The sequence below is a fragment of the Parasteatoda tepidariorum genome, chromosome 3 (assembly GCF_982258835.1).
Source record: "Parasteatoda tepidariorum strain Cologne lab strain chromosome 3, Ptep-v5.0, whole genome shotgun sequence".
NCBI lineage: Eukaryota > Metazoa > Arthropoda > Arachnida > Araneae > Theridiidae > Parasteatoda > Parasteatoda tepidariorum.
This window is the reverse complement of record NC_141757.1, coordinates 93,042,410-93,062,813: the sequence shown is the minus strand read 5'-3', so window position 1 is coordinate 93,062,813 and position 20,404 is coordinate 93,042,410. Positions and strand designations below refer to the sequence as shown.

The following is a 20,404-nucleotide window of genomic DNA, read 5'->3' as shown; positions in this document are numbered from 1 at the left end:
GACCAGGGGTTTCCAGCTTAAATGAGGCATGGGGGCCGCAATTAAAAACACCAGTCAAATGGCGGGTCGTAACTTTATTATAAAAATTTTATGTAGGACTCTTTTATGTTTGAAGTCTTTTATGTTATTACAGTCAGATTTTTATCAAGCTGTACAAACAAAAGTATTGAATTACAAATTGAAATAAGTAGATTTTTACCTGAGAAATCTTTTTTTTTTTTTTTTTGCACCGTTGGTTTGTTAAATTTCACAAAAACCAAAAAAAAAGTATTTTAAACCCATATAGATTTTTTACGAAAATTGTGAGCAAAAAAATGATAACTAATATATTTTAGTTCGCTGGCCACAAAAAAAGGCTTCGCGGGCCGCCAGTTGGTAACCACCGTTATACACTAACAGTGCGGCGTAAATGATGGTTTCATAATGAATTTATTGGCTAATTTTTGTTTAAGATATATTTTAAACAAATAAGACCAAATAAATTTCTGAATTTAAAAAAATTTGAAAAATTTTCTTTTTGTAATTTTTTATCAGTTTTAATTATTTCTAATTAATTTCTGACAAAATTAAAACAATCTCTGAGTTTGTTAAGGCAGCAGATTTTTATAAGTTTTCATCGCTCTAAAATTTTTGCTTTAAAATTGAAAATACCCTATTTAAAATCATCTCTTACATTTATGAAGTATTGCAACAAATTCCAAAGTATTGCACTCAAGATTGAAACCCTTTCCTTTATTTATTTATTTTCCTTCTGTTAAGAAGATAAAATCCGCAGCTGCTGATTTTAGGGCTTGCTCCCATCCCCACTGAAAACTGACCCCTCACGTACACTCCCTATGATCGGTATTTAGGATGTAAAAGCTATTATTTCCTCGCTTGCTAAAAAGGGTGAAATGTTGCATAGAAGGGGGGGGGGGGGAATAGTAGCAATGAAATAATCTTAAATCGAATTTTTGAACGGAAAAAACAGGAAATTATTAGAAATTTCATGAACTGAAAACTAAATTGAAATCTTTCACTTTGAAATGTTTTTGTTTACAAATTGTTCTTGTTGGTTTGAAATAATAGAGAGAAAAAAAATTAAGAGTTCTAGCATTGCAAATAAAAAAATTCGTTGTTTACCATTATTCATTAATTTTAATCAACACGTTAAATGAAAACTCATTAGCATAAGCTAAAACCCGACTTTAAAGGAAGCATGATTTACATGATGTCAAGTTGCCAAAGAATAAAATAATCTAAATAAAATAGAAATTTTCAATTTCTTTTATTTTTATTTAAAATTTGATTTCAAAATTTAAATTTAATATTTATTTATAATTTAATTAGATTTTTCAAAAGATATTCATTTTCTTAAAAAGTTCTACCATTTTCTGCACTATGTAACTTGGGAAATTGTTTCAACTAAAAATTAAATTCATTTTTATATAAATGAATAAATAAATAAATGTGAAAGGAATTGAGTTTCAATATTGGCAATTATTGAATTACATTTATTTTTGCTAAAACTGAATTTTTCCCCTCAAAAAAATACAAATGCTTAAAAAAGTTAACTAGATCTTTTTTTTTTTTTTTTTTTTTTTTTTTTTTTTTGCAAAAATTTAAAATTTAAATTAGAACGATACTCTTTACAATTTAAATTTCACTTGCCTTACACTAACCCCCTACTAATCCATAATTAATTTAATTTTTAGGCCAAATATCCGGTAAAAAAAAGAAGGAAAAGATGAGAAGGCGTATAACGGTTAATGGCGTGACTGTGAATCACACAGTTCGTTTCCGTTTTTGAGAAAACCGGATGCAGCAGCCCGAAGGATGACTTTTCTATTGCTCATTAGAATGCACACATCCCTCCCTACACCCCCCAGACGATACGTGAGGGGGAGAAAAATAAGCACCCAAATTAATCATTTATGTGACAGAAATGCTAAACTGAGAGGGAATGTTACAGTTTGGACGTAATTGAAGAATTATCAGGTACATAGTTGCAAATGAACTTTGTTGCCTGGTGGGTTGGGCTGTGTTAGAATGTTCCATAAGGGAATATTAATTAATTAATTAATATTCCCCTTAATATTCTCACTTTGATTATAAAAGATATCGTTCATTTAATAACTTGTTTTTAATCTAAGGTAATTTACAAATCATGAAGCAGTTGATGTTATTATTGAAGTTTAAAAACTGAACTTACTCTATACTTATTCAATCGCTAATTAGTAAATAAGTTAATTATTTAATTAATGCTGGAAAACTGGGCTAATGGCAGATACGACGAAAGGGCGAATGACAGAGTGGATACATTCTAAAAAAGCTGAGTTAATTACTTAATCATTCAAAATGTATGAAACAAAACAAAAAATATTTATGTGTAACAGAAATTACTATAGTATTAATATACACTATTTACCAATCAGTATTGGACAATCGTGATTGAAAAGAAAAACAATGTTTATTCAAATTCATTAGTTGCTAGTCTCTAAGAGCCAACCCTGTAGGCTTTCCTCAAGTCTTTGAATGGTAAACAGTCCAAAAGGTTCTAGCTCTACACCATTCATTGGTTTTAATGAATAAATTTTTTGTATTATACCAATCCATGATGCAACATGTCAACTAACATTGTTGGTCTCCAGGAGTTTCCAACTTACATGAGGCCGGGGGCCACAATTAAAAACACAAATCAAATGGCGGGCCTCAACTTTATCAAAATTTTATGTAGGACTCTTTTATGTTTGAAAGAGCATTAAATATTACTGTTACAGTTTTACCAAGTTGTACAAAACAAAAGTATTGAATTACAAATTAAAATAAGAAGTAGATTTTTAAAAATATTTAATTGTTAATAATAACATTTTTAAAAATATTAAATAAATAATAAAAATTCGGGCTACAATAACTTTAATGTGCACCTATGTATTAAACAATTAATGTGCTACTAATTGTCTAATTGTTAAGGTATTAAAACTTACATGGTAGCACACAAAATATTCCATGAGAAAATTGAGGTTTGTCTGCTGCAATCACCGGAGAATAGATATTTACATTTCAAATTTAAAATTTACAAATTTGCGTGTAAATATTTTCGTCAAAAGTGAGTGAGTGGTTTCAAAAAGTTAAATCGGAGAATTTCTTCGAGAAATTTTCTGATGCACAAATGCTAATTATAATCGCAAAATACAAAAAAAAAAAAAAAATAAATAAATAAAAATAAAAATTAAAAAAAAGAGCAAACATACACGATTATTTTTGTATTTGAATAAATATTTTCTTGGATGCAAAACCTGAAAAATTATTTTCTTTGCACCGTTGGTATGTTAAATTTCACAGAAACGAAGAAATTAAGCTTTTATTAACGAGAAAAGTATTTTAAACCTATGTAGATTTTTTACGAAAATTGTCCGCAAAAAAATGACAACTAATATATTTTAGTTCGCGGGCCACAAAAAAAAGGCTTTGCGGGCCGGATGCGGCCCCCGGGCCGCCAGTTGGAAACCCCTGGTCTAGAAGTAACATCGGTCTGACCCATGAAACTGCCACAACGTAGAAAGCACACTGCTATCCAAAATAGAGCAGTAGGTGTTAGAGTTCAGCTAACTTCTAACTATGAACTTGGATCAATGGTCCCTGATCATTGCAGAAAATTACGTATTGAAAATACTTATCAGTTTATAGTGTTCATGATGTAAGTCAAATCGGTCGAAAATTGAGGAAGTTATTCTGTATGTTAAAGAAGAAGACTTTGCACTCACATTATTTTATTCCCACGCACTTCAACGCTAAGAAAGAGCTCTATTGTTTATGTTTATATGAGTTTCAATCGATGCTTTCAGAACAATTTTTTCAATCATGAATACTATCAATTACATATATAATAAACTCATTTTAATTGATTTTTTAGTCCAATTGTGTGCTCCCTTTAAACATTTTATTTTATTTTATAACCCATATTGAATAGCCGACCCAATTTTGAGTTCACGACTATCAGCACAACCAACATAAATGAAAAAATACTGTTCATTTTGTAGTGATATGCATGATAGAATAAGCATTTTATGGCAATGAGCCTAAAAAAGATGGCTAATTTTATTTTACTTGATATCCAGAGTTAAACAGCCGACCCAGTTCCAAGTTTACGACTATCAATGTTCAACTCCGAAGCCTTGTAACTTTGAACCAAACCCAGAAAACAAAGGAATTCCTGGATCAAACATTGGGATTACATATCCTTAGGGGTGAACCTTTTTATGTAACTAATCCATATTTGCATTATATGGCGATGAAATCAACGAAAACCTCCCACTGGTTAGCCCACCGACAAGGGGATTCTAATCCGTCGACAAGATTATGATCCGTTTACCATTGAGAATATTTTAAGTCAACACTGTGGTGGAACCGTGAGTAGAATTCCCATCAACCAGCCACTGCTAGGATTCGAATCTGGGTCACATCCTTAGCAGCAAAATAACTTGGATCCTCATTGGGCCAATATTCATGAATCTTGGCTCAATAAGGGTTCAAGGGTTCCTCATTTTTCCAATATTGGCCCTATATAGAATTGTCTGATTCACCCGATATTTTACAGCACTTTGCAACCAATATCGGCCCTACATAGAATTGTCAGATTTACCCTATATTTTATATCCATTATTTAGCCAATATAGGTTCTAAATTGACCAACGTAGGCCCTATATAGGCTATTCTAGGACCAATGTTAAAAAAATCTAGCATCCCAATATTGGTCTCTCGGTGCATGTTCTTATAGGACTCATAGTGAGCCAATTTTGAACCCAACTGGGGCCAAGGTAAAATTGTTGCTAAGGATCAATGGGCGGCGGATGCTTTAAACCCTGAGCCACCGCGGCTCAAAGTGTAACCCTGCAATTGCAATTTCGGAAAAAAGTGCTTTTTTATCACTTATAATTTTTCATTAAGCATTTTTTCAAAAATAAAACGCTGCAACTTCGAAACTTCCGATGTCAGGCAATAATTTTGACAAAGTGTTGCGTTTTCGTACGATTAATAGAGGACGCTTTTTTCCCCACGGAAAATGGGTTTTTGAGATGCCCTTTAAATGGCGGAGCACGTTAATTTTTAATCTTTCTTCCCAATCGATAGATTTTTAATCTATTCTTAGAACAGAAAGTTTGATTTACAAATCTTCGCTTTGCTCTTTTAATCTTCCTTATTCTTCAAAAAAAAATTTCGCTAGCGATTCCGTGCTATGTTCACAACCTTATTCACGCGCCCTCTTCATAACCATCTACCATTTAAGATTCACTGTTCGAATTCATATTCCAGTTGAATGGCACGCAATAGTGAATTAATTCAAAACCAATTTTAGTCTTCTTGGATGTGTGCCATTTAATGCGACACTTGTCTGTTAAAAAAAATCGTTTCTACTCATAATAAGGAATCTAAAATCATTTTACGAGTGCAAAATTGCTATTTTCAATTCAGGATTGCATTGATGTTTTGCAAGAACGAAATAATTTTTTTTTTTTGGTAGAGTAGTCTAACAATATTGTAAGGATTTACATAACTTATTTATGAAAGTCTTATTCTAATCTTTATTTTACTTGGATTTTTGCCTTGAATTAATTCACCTTTAATTTGCTTAGGAAAATCTATTGCTTTTATAAAGAATCTGATTTCTTATCTAAATCAAAGATTGCTATTTTTATTTCTACTGCTATGCAGTTTAAGTTTTTAAAGAAAAAATATATTACTTCTTTGACAGAGCTGTGTTATTTAAAAAATGTTGAAAAGTTTAATAGAATTTATATAAGGAATCTAATCTAACAAAATTTTAACCTAATTATTTTACGATTATGAACTTATAAGTACATGTTTATTAGATTAAGATTTAATCACTTATGATATTGTAATAGTTCGACGTAAATCTTTATTCAAACAAAAGTAATTTAATTTAAGTTAAAGCAAACTTCTAATTAGATAATCATTAATATCGAAATGCTGTTTTTTAATATGCCTAGACTTCAAATGTCCAAGTTGGATACCTGCAAGTGACGTTATCGTAGGTAAATCGTGGCATTTGTCGATTCAAAAGCCAATTAGGTTCGACACACACTAGTGACGTCACTTACACGTATGCAATTAAATCTGATTTAAATCACTTGGTTGGGCATAATCACTTAATTGCAAGTATCTGAATGAACACATTTATTAAATCACGTGTCTCACTCATTAATAAATACCAGAAAGTGCTTCAGTCTAATAGCTGTTACTTAAATGTCGACATACACACTAAATTCGGTATTTGATACAGACAGGGAACGAAGAAATAAGTTGATACTAAAATCACTTTACCTCAGTTAACAGTTATTACAGTTCAACAAACACATATTATCTCATTAAAAATATAAAAGGATATATATAAAGAAATATATAATAATAAAATAATATATATAATGAAAATGTTTGTTATATTTAATAAATATAAATCACTGAGTCATAGAAATTTGTTTACTTGTAGCAAAATGAATTAGATATACTATTACATGCAAAAATAAAAATAAAAGTGTAAAAAAAAAAGAACATTTATCAGTTATCGAAAATGATATCATTTAAAGGTAGTTATCAAATATTATGGCAGTCATCAAATCAGTCGTCCCGACTTCCTCTAAGTAAATAATACTTTTTTAAAAGATTTTAGAGAAGGTTTATCAAAATAGATGTAATTAAGTAGGAAAGATTAATAGTGATCACGCTACAAGCAAGCTAAAAATAATAATAAATAGAATAGCGAAAAGAATAGCAAAAAAAGTCGGTACCCGTACTATTACATTAAAATGTAACAAATTTTCAAAATGAATACGAAACATAATATTATTTTTCTATAAAGGAAATTAGGAAAAAATATTCTTTTAATTTCTTATGTTTTTCAAATAATTTCACTACTATAAAAAATTTCGGATCAAATTACGGTAAAAAGTACTGGCACCCTGAGTGCAGCATCTCAAATATTTTTACCACAAAAGTTTAAGGCGTAGTTTTTACAGTAATATTAATTTAATTACATGGATTCAGAGTTTTTACAATAAATATAACTGCAAATATAACGGTATATAAAATTTTTGTTCCTTAATATTTAACGATAAAAATGGATTTTATAGCGAAAAGTACCAGCATTCAGAGTGCCAGTACTTTTTACCATAATTTTATCCGGAAATTTTTTTAACAATGAAGTGATTGCTTCAGATTTAGATAATTTCGTAGTTCTGTGCATTCATATACTATAATGAAATTATACTAGCATAAAAAATATTTTGCTAGCATTCGACACGAACTTACTACAACAGAGGAAAAAACTCTCTCAATTACAGTGGAGAAAAAAAAATTTGGTGTTTCTCATAGTGGAAAAAAAGTATTTGTATTGGTGTAATTCAGAAGACTTAAAATTTTTATCAGAAGGATTTCATCTTTATTTAAACAATTAATATTCTTACTTATATACAATATATACTCTTGAAATTATTTCTTTTCAAATAGCAGAACATTTTTTGCTCAGTTATGCGCTTAGTCTTCATAAGTTTATGCAATACCTTGATCAAATAATATTGTTTGCTTAATAAATTTGAGCTAATACAGCATAAAATTAATTCTTAATGTAAATATCGAACGTTGAAAATATAATTGATTTAAGTCGAACAGTAATGCCCCTCAAATTTGTTAGACATCTAATTAGAAATTGTTTGATGTGAAGTATCACATTCTTCTAATTTTGGTTGGTAATGTAGTTCCAATTTATCTAGTAACTTAGTTAAACATCTTGTTTGGGTTTCGTTAATTTTTTGGCAAATATAGGGGAGAGGAGGGTTAGTGTGGACATCTTGAATAACTTCTTTATTTATTAGTCAATTTTCATTTGGGAGGTATGGTAGATTAATAAAATTGATTTGCACTTCAGTTGCATAATCGGACTGTGAATACTTTATTAAAAATTTGTAAAAGAGGGTTTTTAAAGTACATAAGATAACTATTAAAATTTTCTAGTTACTTTTTTTGACAAATCTTATTTCTAAAATTTTAACAAGAGATGAAAATATGTTATAAATTATACGTTTTTGTTGTTGTTTTTCTAATATTAACTTTTGCTCTGTATATTTTCAATGAACCAGCATTAGGTTTAAACAAACACATATCTTTGTATGGTGGTTTAGCTAGTGTAGGCGTATTCACACTGACCCCATTCAATTTACATACTATGAAAAAATATGAATTGGCTACAAATATGACACGTTTGATGATATTTATTTATGATTTGTAGATTGATACCTTTACAATTAGTTCAAAGTTTTAATGTTAAGTAAAAAGCCGTGATGGCTCAGGGGATAGAGCTCTCACCTTCCAATGAGGTGATAAGGGTTCGATTCCTAGCAATGGCTTTACGAAACGAATTCCGCGACTACAATGTGAAATATCCTCAGTGGTTGACGGATCATAGGTTAGAGTCCACTTGCCGTCAGGCTAACCAAGGGAGATTTTCTTCTCTATGCAACACAAACGTGGGCTAGTTCCATCAAAAAGTTCTCCCAATACTTGATTCAGAAGTTCCCTTGTATTCTGTATCGGGTTCAAAATTACAAGGCTACGGAGTTGAACATTTGTAGTCTGTTCAACGACGGTTATAAAATAAAATATTAAGTAAAAAAATTAGCACGAAATTTTAAAATATTAATTCAGTCTTTAAAGGTTAAGTAAGTCAAAGATGCTTTATCAAATTTGTTAAAAGAATATAATTCGAATTATATATGGATTAAAGAAGAATTTTCTCCATACATGAAACAAAAACAAAATATCAGCGAAAGGTACCTCCTTTTCCTTTACTTGTTGTTTTCCTTGGTGTTTGAAATATCGCTAAGACGCGCACTTCGTTTGTTGTCCATTCAGACCATTTCATCATTAAGTTAAAAGAATGGTTATTAAAATTGATTAAACTTAAAACTCTTTCCGGGATTTCAAATAAATCAAATTGAATAATGATTTTCAAATGCATTAATTTCCGTTCAAAATATCTTTCCTGTTACTGTGACATGCTCTGTTACAAATTAGTATTTTAATTATAACATGTCAATATTGATTATCCAACAAAACTCAGATAGAAATTAGTTTAATTTCGCCTATAGATTTACCTTTCTGTGTTGTAATAATGACTACATAATAGGTTATTACTTTTGTCCTCACTAGCTCCATAGCTTGTCCACATTAGCTGTAGTGGGGCTAAGTGGACAAAAGCATCCTTTTTTTTATATTGGAAAAACTAAAAAACTATGTAATTCCAGATATAAACCAGGATGCAAGGCAATCTCTCAAATTATTGTTAAAAGCAATTTTTTATAAATGAAAAATTACCTTAAATTCGGTTTTTTGACAAATTTGTAAAAAATGTCCGTACTAATTCCCTCTCCCTTAGAGTTCAATGTACAATAAGTTTTAAATTGTTCAACACATTTAAGTAATAATAAATAGCTCAGTTGAATCTTAATAATCTCTCGAATATGCATTAATATTTGTCTGACATCGAATTTGAATCACGTTATGATAGACTTAAAAGCAGTATTCTTTTAATTTCTTAAATGATAATGTAGTTCAGTTTTACCAAATTTCTTAATTCAGCATCGATTTTGAATTTTTTTTTTCTGTCATCATTGGACGATTTTCCAGTTCGGTACATCGGGACTGACTTCAAACCAATCAACATCATCAGTTCAAGTTGAACCTTACATCCTCATGTTTGCTTTAATTTTTGTTAGATTTAAATCGAATTGTTCCTCTTGTATCGACGTGTTCTTAAACTTTTGTGGATGATAATGTGGTTCAATTCAAGCAACTTAGCTTGACATCTTATTATGCTTGCGCTAAGTTTTGGCCATTGTTTAGTTTAATATGCTTAATTTTTCTACGTTGTCAACTGTGGATAAAACTGGTTAACAAACCTTATACTTGATCTTCAGACGCAGTGGCTCAGGAATCGTGGATGAGGTGAACCAAGTTTGAATCCTGAAGCTGGCTGGTTGATGCGAATTTTGCTCTTGGCTCTCACTAACAAAAGTGCTGAGGAAAAATGTCCTCAGTGGTAGATTGATCATGGATTAGAATCCCCTTGCCGTCAGGCTAACCGTAGGAGGTTTTCGAGAATTTCCTCTCCATGTAACGCAAATGCCGGTTAGATCCCTAAATCCTTCACTAAGGCTAGTTTGTTCCAATGCTTGATCAAGGATTTCCCTTGTCTTCTGGGTTGGGTTCAAAATTACAAAGGCACGGAATTTATTATCGATAGTCGTAAACTTAGAATTGGGTCAGCTATTCAACGCGTGTTATAAGATATAAAATACTTGATCATACCTACTTCAGGGGTGAGCATTTCAAATCTGAAATTAGTTTTGCTTCTAAAGCTACAGTTTTTTTTAAGAGGCATTTTTAGTCTATTTTTAGTCGAATTATACAAGCTTGGATCCGTTATAAACGCGCGGCTTGCCCTTTTATAACATGTCCAGAAGCACGCCATGAAGTTTGTCATAACATTTATGCTACCCCCTGTTACATACATCGTTTTTAAACTTGTACAGTTCGATAAATAGATTAAAAATGCCATTTAAGTAGATTTTAACTTGGAGGGAAAAAGCTGTTTGCAGACTTAAAAATGAGCGACGTTTTGAGATGTCAATGTTGTTCAATTTTATCAAGTGACTTAGTTCACCATATTTTATTAATTTTTGGCAATCTTGTGGTTTAATGGAACAACTATTAGTTATACGTATTTATGTCCAACGCTATCGAATTTTTATTTTCGACTGCGTAACAAAACTTTCAGTAAAAATAAAAAAAATCTTAATTAGCATTTTATTCTTTGCAATTATCTACAGTAACAAAATATCAAATTAAATTAAAGTAAATTACTTCAGCCTTGCTCCAGCCTTATGAGATTTAACAGCGATACGAAGCGACTTAAACACCAAGAAATTCTAACTCCTTCAGCAAATAATTAGAAATAAAAAATAAAATACGAAAATCCCATCGTCCAAGTTCATCTCCGAACAGTCTGTAAAAAGGTGAGTGAAAATCTTGATGGCTTCTAGTATAACAATGTAATACGAAGCACCTTCTTTTAAAAGGTGATCACTAATCAGATTTTCATACATTTTTTTTTCTTTCTTTTTTAATCTCGTTGAGATCTCAACGAGTTCTCTCAGAGGCATAGGTGAAATCTTGTATTCCTTCTGAGTGAATGAACTAGTCATTTCCCTCCCTACCTTTTTTTTATTTTATCAGATCTGTAATCTCAGTCACGATTTCAAGCGTCTTTAAACTGCCCGAACGTGCCTAAATAGATGAGATGAACTTTGGGTGTTGGGGAGCGGGGAGTGGTGTCCCCTATGTATGGGGATAAAGTTGGAAAATAAGTAAGGTCGTGTATGAAATTAGACTCTCGACTATCCGTCATTATACACATTCGGTTATCCGATACTTTCTCGTATCTAACGTAAAAGTAGTAAGAAATATGCTTTCGGTAACAACAAAAATGCGTAAATTTTTTTACTTTTTATATTATTATTATACGCTTTAATTAATTCGTTTGAAATTTTGCGTGTGAAAAGTCATTCAAATATTTCGTAAGCATGCGTTTTATTTTATAACCGGCATTGACGACCCAATTCTGAGTTTACGACTATCAATGCTCAACTTCGAATCCTTGTAATTTTGGACCCAATCCAGAAGACAAGGAAACTTCTGGATCAAGCATTGGGACAGACTAGTCCTCGGAAGGAATTTTTTTATGATGGAACTAACCCGCCTTTGCGTTATGGGCAGGAAAACCACGAAAACCTTCCACGTTTAGCCTGACAGCAAGTGGATTCTAACCCATGAAGATATTTTCCGTCACCACTGTGGTCGGTGCGAGCTGGGAGCAGAATTTGTTTCAACCAGTCACCGCTGCGATTCGAACCTGGGACACTTCATTGGAAGACGAATGCTCTATACTCTGAGCCCTCACAGCTCGTCAACATGTGTTTAGTAATTTTAGACTATCAACCCCCTCTGACAAAAAAATAACCATCTTTCTTGCTTACGTTAGAAAGTTGCAAGAACTCCTCTCTTCTGTGTTTTGCTTCAATTTTGGTTTTACTATATTTATCTAGTTTTAAGAATTTCAGTATTAAATTTAAATAAAACATATGACTTAGCATAGAAAAAAATTTATGTTTGAATTCATTTTGAAAAATTATGAAACTCCTTGAATGATCCTTGATGAAACTTCTTTCCATTTTCTTCTCCCAAATTTAATATTTATTTTAAATTTAAAGTTTTCTAAATGTAATTTTTTTAAATTTTAAACTTCTTTGTTATATGTCCGCTCCTCTCTCTTTGTCAGAAGATTAAGCAAATGCCCAAACTCCTCACCCCTTTAAGTGTTTATAATAAATTAAGCTTTAAGTGTTGAAATTTTGACCACTTTCCGGCAAGCTAGAGAGATCAAATCTCATCTAAAGCTCTGTCCTTGATGATAATACATGTTGCAATTGCTTTAAATGTTGCAAGCAAAATTTATTATTTTATTAATCGAAATGAAGATTATTTTCGACATGAATAAACTAACAAACAGGAGTTAAAAAAAAAATTCAAGAACTGAAAAGTGCTTTCAAATGGACTAAAAAGTTAATCAGCATGATAATAGTAGGGGAGAGTGGGGTCAATTGTAACAGGGTACGATTGTAACAGAGCAAAAATTTCGAGTGTCGGGTTCTAGATTTGGTTCCTAGGTGGCGCACAAGGTGTATTTAATAAATCTACATGTACACCCCTGATGGCAACCATTTTTATGTACTTTTGAAAGAGTTACATCACAAAAGATATTTTCACGCCACGCAAGTATTTTTTTGGTATTAGAATATTATATTGTAACAAAGTAGTTTTGTTTAAACAAATAAAAATTAGTAACCGAGTATGTAAGTGGACACCTTAATTAACATTTCAATAAAAAAAAATATTAGTTTTGCCAAGTAACTAGCATTGTTTTTAACAAATGAAGCTGAAATGGCGTCTTGGGGACAATTGTAACAATAAGTAAAGGGACGATTGTAACAGCTGAAAATAAATAATCTTATGTTTACAAATTAATACTTAACCCTTTAAGAACCACCAATAGTTTCCTATATCATTTATATTACGTTGCATGTGCATTATTTTATTTGTCACTTTTCACAGCATGAATTAAAATTTTTAACCCCTTAAAGTTAAAAGTTTAACCCTTTAGGTCTCTACTCATTATTATTTTTATTCCTAAAATATCACTACTATTTTGATCAATATAAAAATATATCACAACTATGATAATATGTATAATTAACTATGTTTTAGTTGAATTTATGAACTGTTACAATTGACCCCGTAAGTGGGGACAATTGTAACAAGTGCACGACTGTCAAAAATTGTTAATAACTAATATAATAACATTTAAAATCAGGTATTTGTTTTTTTTTCTAGTAGAGGATAGTCTACTTTACTCGTCTGTCAATTAATACTAATAATATATTGGATATTTTGTTAGTTAAAAATAGTTAAGTAAAAAATGTTACAATTGACCCCACTCTCCCCTACTCATAAGAACATAAAAACAGACAAAATAATGCATGAAATAAGAAATAATTGCGGTTATCTACTAAAAATATAAAATTATTTTTAAGAACTATTATATTTGAAAATAATTATATTTTCATCACCTATAAAACGAAAAACTTACGTGATAAAATACTGCACTCCCTTTGTTTATCGTTTTAGATTTGACGAAAGAGAAAAAATTTTTAAAATCTACTTGGAAAACGTAGTTTTATTTTGTTTTATTACTCAATTTATTTGAATATGCAAAATATTCGTTGTTTAGTAGATGATTGCCCTAAGATGTTTGATTTCTGACATCTACCTGCGATATTTCAAACACTTGGCACCTTTGTAGTTATTCCTTATGATCGTCAACAAGGCGATCATGTTTGTTTCATTACTGTTTTGAGATTCCTCAATCCCATGAATATGTTGAGACTCATAAATCGATTGAATATAAATCGAGTATGAGTGAAGCATATAAACGTGAATGCGAATCGTGATTTCAAAATCATGTGAACGCGTCGCGATTCGTTAATTACTTTGAATACGAATAAAATGCCGAAATGTCCTTTTTGCTGCAATGGTATACTTGCAAGTGATGTAGCGTGGGTATCTCGATCCTGATTGGTTGTTGAAACGTGGCATTTGTTTACGTTAGCAACTGTTTTTTCCATTCTCTTTCAAGTAAGCCAAGCCCGTCCAGTATCAATTCTCTTAAGTGACATAAGCTATATTCTATCACAGAGATTTTTTCGCAAAGATTTCAATTCTTTCACCATATATTTCTAACTTAACTTAAAATAAAGAAAGGCATGAAGTCATGTAGAATATAAACAAATTAATTATGCATCGAAGTTGCCAGGTACGCAAAATAAAAATATATCACGGTTACTATAAAATACACAAATAAATAATAAATCTGAGTTAAGTAAAAGAGGTAGAAGAGAAAAAATTATACGAGTATTCGTATTTCAACCCATTCGATGTGCAATACGACGCTGTATTAAACTAACTTTACTTTAATTATCATTTTAACTTATGTGGAAAAACTTAGTTCAACTTCAACACGCCATTTTGTTTGCAAACGATCAGCTGAAGGCCGGGATAGCCTGGTTGGTAGGGTAATGGGCCTATGTCCAAGAGGTCATAGGTTCGATCCCTGCCAGCCGAAGACTCCCAGTGTAGTAAATAGTGACTGATGCACGTTAAATCTGTCGAGTTGCAAAGTCCTCCATGTTCCCATAACAAATCAATATCTCTGGGAGTACTGATCCAGGAGTTTCCTTGTCTTTTGGATTGGTTCAAAATTACAAGGCTACGGAGTTGAACATTAGTAGTCGCAAACCTAAAATTGGATCGGCTGTTCAACGACGGATATAAAACGATCAGCTGGGAGGCCGGGATAGCCTGGTTGGTAGGGCACTGGGTCCCATGTCCAACAGTTCGTGGGTTCGATCCCCGCAGGCTGAAGACTCCTCGTGTAGTAAATGGTGACTGATGCACGTTAAAACTGTCGAGTCGCAAAGTCCTCCATGTTCCCATAACAAATTATACCTCTGGGGGTACTGATCTAGGAGTTTCCTTGTCTTCTGGATTGGTTTAAATTTACAAGGCTACGGAGTTGAACAATAGTAGTCGTAAACCCATAAAGTTGGGTCGGCTGTTCAACGACGGATATAAAATAAAATAAAATAAAATAAAACAAAACAATCAGTTGGCGCTGACGTCATAAGTCGCAAGTGTGGGTATTTGTGATCTTCTTCTTCTTGAAGTGCAATTAACAAATTTCTATGGTGATTACATGTTTTAAATCGTAAACAAAGTAAAATTGCTTTCAAATAGTTAAAGCTAGTGTACTGGTTAAAGTTAAGTATAAAATAAATTTAGCGAATTTATGTATATTTTACTATTTAGACGTCAGTAGTATTTTAAACATTACTTGAATGTTTCTAGAGAGATTTATTTTAATTCTAAGAGTTGAGAAACTTGCTTTTCAGAGTAGTAAGCGTAAGGCTATGACGTAGATGGGCCACCAGCGTCCCTTTAATATGTACTTTTTTTCTGTTGCTCTAAACTATTTTGTTATATTTTAAAATGTATTTTGGTATTTTTTAATTATAAAAAATAGTTTGATAGTTGCTACGAAAATCTGTTAGATTATCAGAATAATATTTTTTACTAAAATATAAAATTAAGAAGAAAAAAAAGTAGTTTAAAATTTTTTTCTCTTCTAATTCGAAAATTTATCAACAATTAATTTTTGTGAATTAAAGAAATTTCATAGATGAATAACTGTTGTTCTTAGATCTAAATAACTGAAAATAAGTACAAATTTGAAAAATTATTGTTTAGTTGTTTAGAAGTGAGCTTGATTTTACCTTTAAAGCAGAAAAAGACACAGATATTTCCTGCTGTATATCATAACTACAAATTATTAAACTGCTAAATATAATTGTTTTTTACTTATTTTGATTTAAATCAATACAAAATAATGAGAAAAAAATATGTTTAATAAAATTTCTGCGTCAAACGCTCAGTAATGTTTAAAAAAACATTAATAAGTAAAAATGCTTTTAAAAATTGTTTTTATGTAATATGAGTAAATTTTTCTTTACTTTTTCTATTGATTAATTTTTTTAGATTATTATTAGGTATGTAAAAAATGTTCCAAATCACAATGTATTACAATAAATATGTTGGAAAAAACCTACTTCCTAAAATAAAATCGTTGAAATTAAAAAATAGCATTTCAAACATAAAAATTTTAAACATCCGAAAATGCTGTCAGTCAGTCAGTCTCGATGATGATCTCTTGGAACTTCCTAAGAATTAAACTGAGACACAGATAAGAGGTGATTAACTCTGATCTATAAACAGAGTAGAAAATATATTTTTTAAAAATATCCTAGACGCATGGAATACGTGTTCTAATTCGGTTCTACAATGAAGACGTCTTCGTGAATATAACGCTAGAAACCTGTAATTTTAGGATATCATTCTAACATTTCCGCTTGATAAATATTTCCTGCTTGGAAATTCTTTTGGATCGGCCTATACTCTGGTTAGAAAAGGAAGAAAAAAATTGCGTCATTGTTTTCACAGCTGTTCATCTTAATTAAGAATAAAGGGAATAAATTTTTTTTAATAATTAAGAGAGGTTGAAGAGAGATAATCAAGAGAGGTTGTGAGAGATTGAAGATTCTTAATACATTTTAATGAATTTGCGTAATTTAGATTGAAATTTTATGCGCTCATGATCGAAAATAAAGATTGCACCTAACATTCTAATTTTTTTTCTCCAAAAAATTTACTTAGAATCATGAACCAAGCTCTTTAATAGAAGAGAGTCTAAAACATAAAAATTCAATGATTTTTTAATTAAAATTTTTCCTTTCCTCCAGTTTTATTTATTCCTTTATTTTAATAAAACTATAAGTTGTCTTACTGATTTATTAGGAAACTCTTATTTTTTTAATCGAGTGTTGTCCTATCTTTTTATATGAAAGTTCTATTCTTTTTTTCATGTGTTGTCTGTAACAAAAAATTCTACTCTTTTATTTCATGATTTGTCTTATTGTTTTACAAGAAAATTATTTTATTCGCGATTTAAAAAGCACGGCAATGGTACAGCACTGATTGTAATAGTATACGAAAGCTCCACAAATATTCTAAAAAACATCTATATTCTTTCTTTTGTTGCTAACTTTTACCATTAGAAACATGAGTTTACATTTTGCATATTAGATGCAATTGTAGACTTTTTTAAATTAAACGAATCTGCTTAGATCGCTTAAAAGTAATACCAAAGCTCAAAATGTGATATATATATATATATTATTTTAGTAAGCTATAATATGTTTAATTTAAAAAAAGTTCAAAGTCTAAAACTCTAAATACACTTATTTCAATCGATCGAAAAAAGGAGTTAGTTTTCGATAGGCCATTTCTATATACGGATAAAAAAAAAAAAAATTCTGGAACAAAAATTTGCATCTTTTACTTTTTAACTTTTTGAAAACATTTTAAATAGAAATCAGATAATAGAAATAGGTATTTCATGGAAACTAAATCGAAAAATTTTGTATTGAAAGTAAAAGAACTTAATTTATATCAAAAGTTGAAAAGTATAATTTTTTTTAATTTCATAATTATGCTTGTCTTAAGAACTGAATTATTAAGATGTTTCATGAAGTTTTGTCTTAATAATTTAATTAAGAAATAAAAAATTGCCCGTAAAAGCTTATATTGAAGAAAAAAAACAAACTTAAAAATTAAAACTACCAGAATATGGTAAAATGCTTTTCTGGCTCTATGGAAACACCAAAAAGCTCGGTAATAATAACATTTTTACCAAAAAGCTTTGGTAAATATTTTGTTAAAATTAAAAAAATGTGAAAAAATTTGGTAAATGTGGTAAAATTTGGTAATTTCAAGATGATACCTTACAGCATGGTGTAAAAACCATTTATTCGGTTAATTTTACTTTCCAGATTTCTATTTTCTATTAAATGTGCTGTAATAAGAGCTACAATTTTGTAAACCAGAATTTCCAGCAAACTGTTACCACATAAACGGAAAAGTTACCAAATGAATAGTTTGAATACCCTATATTTTTGTTTTATTAAAAAATTATGTTGTGATAATTATGTTAAGTAATGTTAAGTAAAAGTTCTCGAATATAGTGTTATTTTAATAAAAATAATAAACACCGTAGGTTTATTTTTTATGTTTAATTATTTGTTTATTTAATTTGCGAAATGAGAGGTAAACTGTTTAAAAAATATAAACACTCCTCAACAGCTGAATTAAAAAAAAAAAAAAAAAAAAAAAACTCTTTCTCACACAATTTTACGTAGTATATTTTAACAACACTCCATTTATTTGCTTATATGTATTGCCATAAAAATGACTGAAAATTCGTTTTATTTAAATCTTTAGGATATCTCACTGTTCGAGCATCACTTTCAGGCTTTTATTTAGTTTTATGTATTCAAAACAATCATAAATAACTAAACTAGCCAATATTATACCCAGATTATACAGTAAATTTTATTTTAGTATAATTGCTGCATTATCGGTGAATATCATTAAGCTAAAAAAAAGAGGAGAGAAAAAAAATGTAGTGTGCTCATTAAAAGAATATTCATCCAAAAATAAAAGCACTCACTTAAATCTTAAAGGGAAAGACAGGGATCTTCGAGCATCTTCATCTTCCGCATCTCGAACATTCGGAATCTTCCCGCTCCGTTTCCTCTTCGATTTCGGAGAAATCTACCACTGGCGAGAGTTTCTCGCTAGAAAGTGAACACCATTTTTCGCCAAGGAAGCCAAACAAAGAACACCATTTTTCCGTGTTGATTTCTTTCCCCCCACCCGAAATTTGCGTGGTAAAACACCTTCCTCCCCCTTTTAACCCTGTTCTGGAGAAAGGGAGCTACTATTTATTGCAATCCACATTTCAAAAGAGGAATATACGGTTGCGAAGGGGGGAAAAGAATAATTTTGGATCGATGGCGAGAAATCTTTTGTTTTAAATAAATACTTCTCTCTAGTTTTGAGGATGACGTCCGCCATCTTGAAAATTCGGGTCATAAGGTGAGTTGGCATGCCTCCAATCGATACATAGTAATTCTTGAATAAAAATAAATTAAAATTATTTTTTTGTGTTTGCGTTCTTTGCGTTTTTCAGAGCGAGAGCAATTAGGAAAATAGGGGTTTTCAATTTGCGTAAGCGCATAGTTCGTGAGGACAACGAAAACAATTTCAACGAATGCAGTTTTAAGGCTTCCTTTTTTGTTGCAAAACGAATTATTACTTGAGAAAAAATTACGCAATTTTTTTACTTCTTTTTTTATCCTATAATCGTATTATTAAAAATATAAAAAAGAAAGAATGAATCTGTGAAAAAAACTAATTTTAATTCATAGTTAAAAACTCACGTTTTTTTAAATTTTTTTTTTTTATTAATATAATGCGTATATGGAAGTGATCATTTAAAATTAAAAAAATAATAGCTGACTTCAAAATTATAAATATCGATTTTCGCAGTGTTTTAATTAAAGTTTTAATTTTTTGCCGTTCTGTTCTAAATAATTAATAAAAGTTTTTATTTTTTATTTCAGAAGTAATCATTTAGAAGAATAAGGTGACTCTAAAATTTTGAATTTCGAGTTTCGCTGTGTTTTAATTAAAATTATTGATCTTTCGCACTTTTGATCAAAATATTAATGATCAAAACCATTTTTTTATTTATTTTTGGAAACAACCATTTAAAAGTGAAAAATTAATAGCTGAATGTGAAATATTGAATGTTTATGTCCGTACGGCATTTTATTTAGAATTTTTGGCTGTTGGCACTTTTGTCCAAATTAGTGGCCGGAAAAGTTTTTTATTTTTATAACTACATATTAATTTTTCCACTCATATGTTTTTCACAAAAAAAGTCGATAAAAACTTATCAAATTTACGTGACTTGCATACTGTTAATGAACATCTCAGGAACATTTTTATATAAATGATTTTTTCATTTTTAAAATAGTTTATTTTTATATGAGAAAGTGTAAATTAAAACTTATAGAAACGATAAAAAATGAAGCAATTAGTGCATAGACGCAAAATGCGGTACGGTTTTCAAAAGGTACAGTTATTCAAAATTTTAACTGTAAAATATTTATTTGTTTTAGGGGTCTTCGCACAGTGGACAGAACTTGGAAAAAGCTGGCTAAAACCCATTCTTCAATTATATTTTCTAAATATTATCTATATAAGGGTTTTTGAGGATGCT

The 20,404-nt window shown here is 30.2% G+C and overlaps 1 protein-coding gene across 2 annotated transcripts in view; it reads right to left on the bottom strand.

Moving 5' to 3' along the window:
• LOC107444455 (uncharacterized) overlaps positions 1–18,899 on the bottom strand; it is a 219,828-nt gene extending 200,929 nt beyond the window's left edge. Inside the window, exon 1 of one of the 2 annotated variants that reach the window (XM_087159803.1) lies at positions 18,788–18,899. The gene's annotated coding sequence lies outside the window, so the exon portion shown is untranslated. The remainder of the gene's footprint in view (positions 1–18,787) is intronic. The other variant, XM_087159799.1, reaches the window with a different exon arrangement.
• Positions 18,900–20,404: the final 1,505 nt, after the last annotated feature.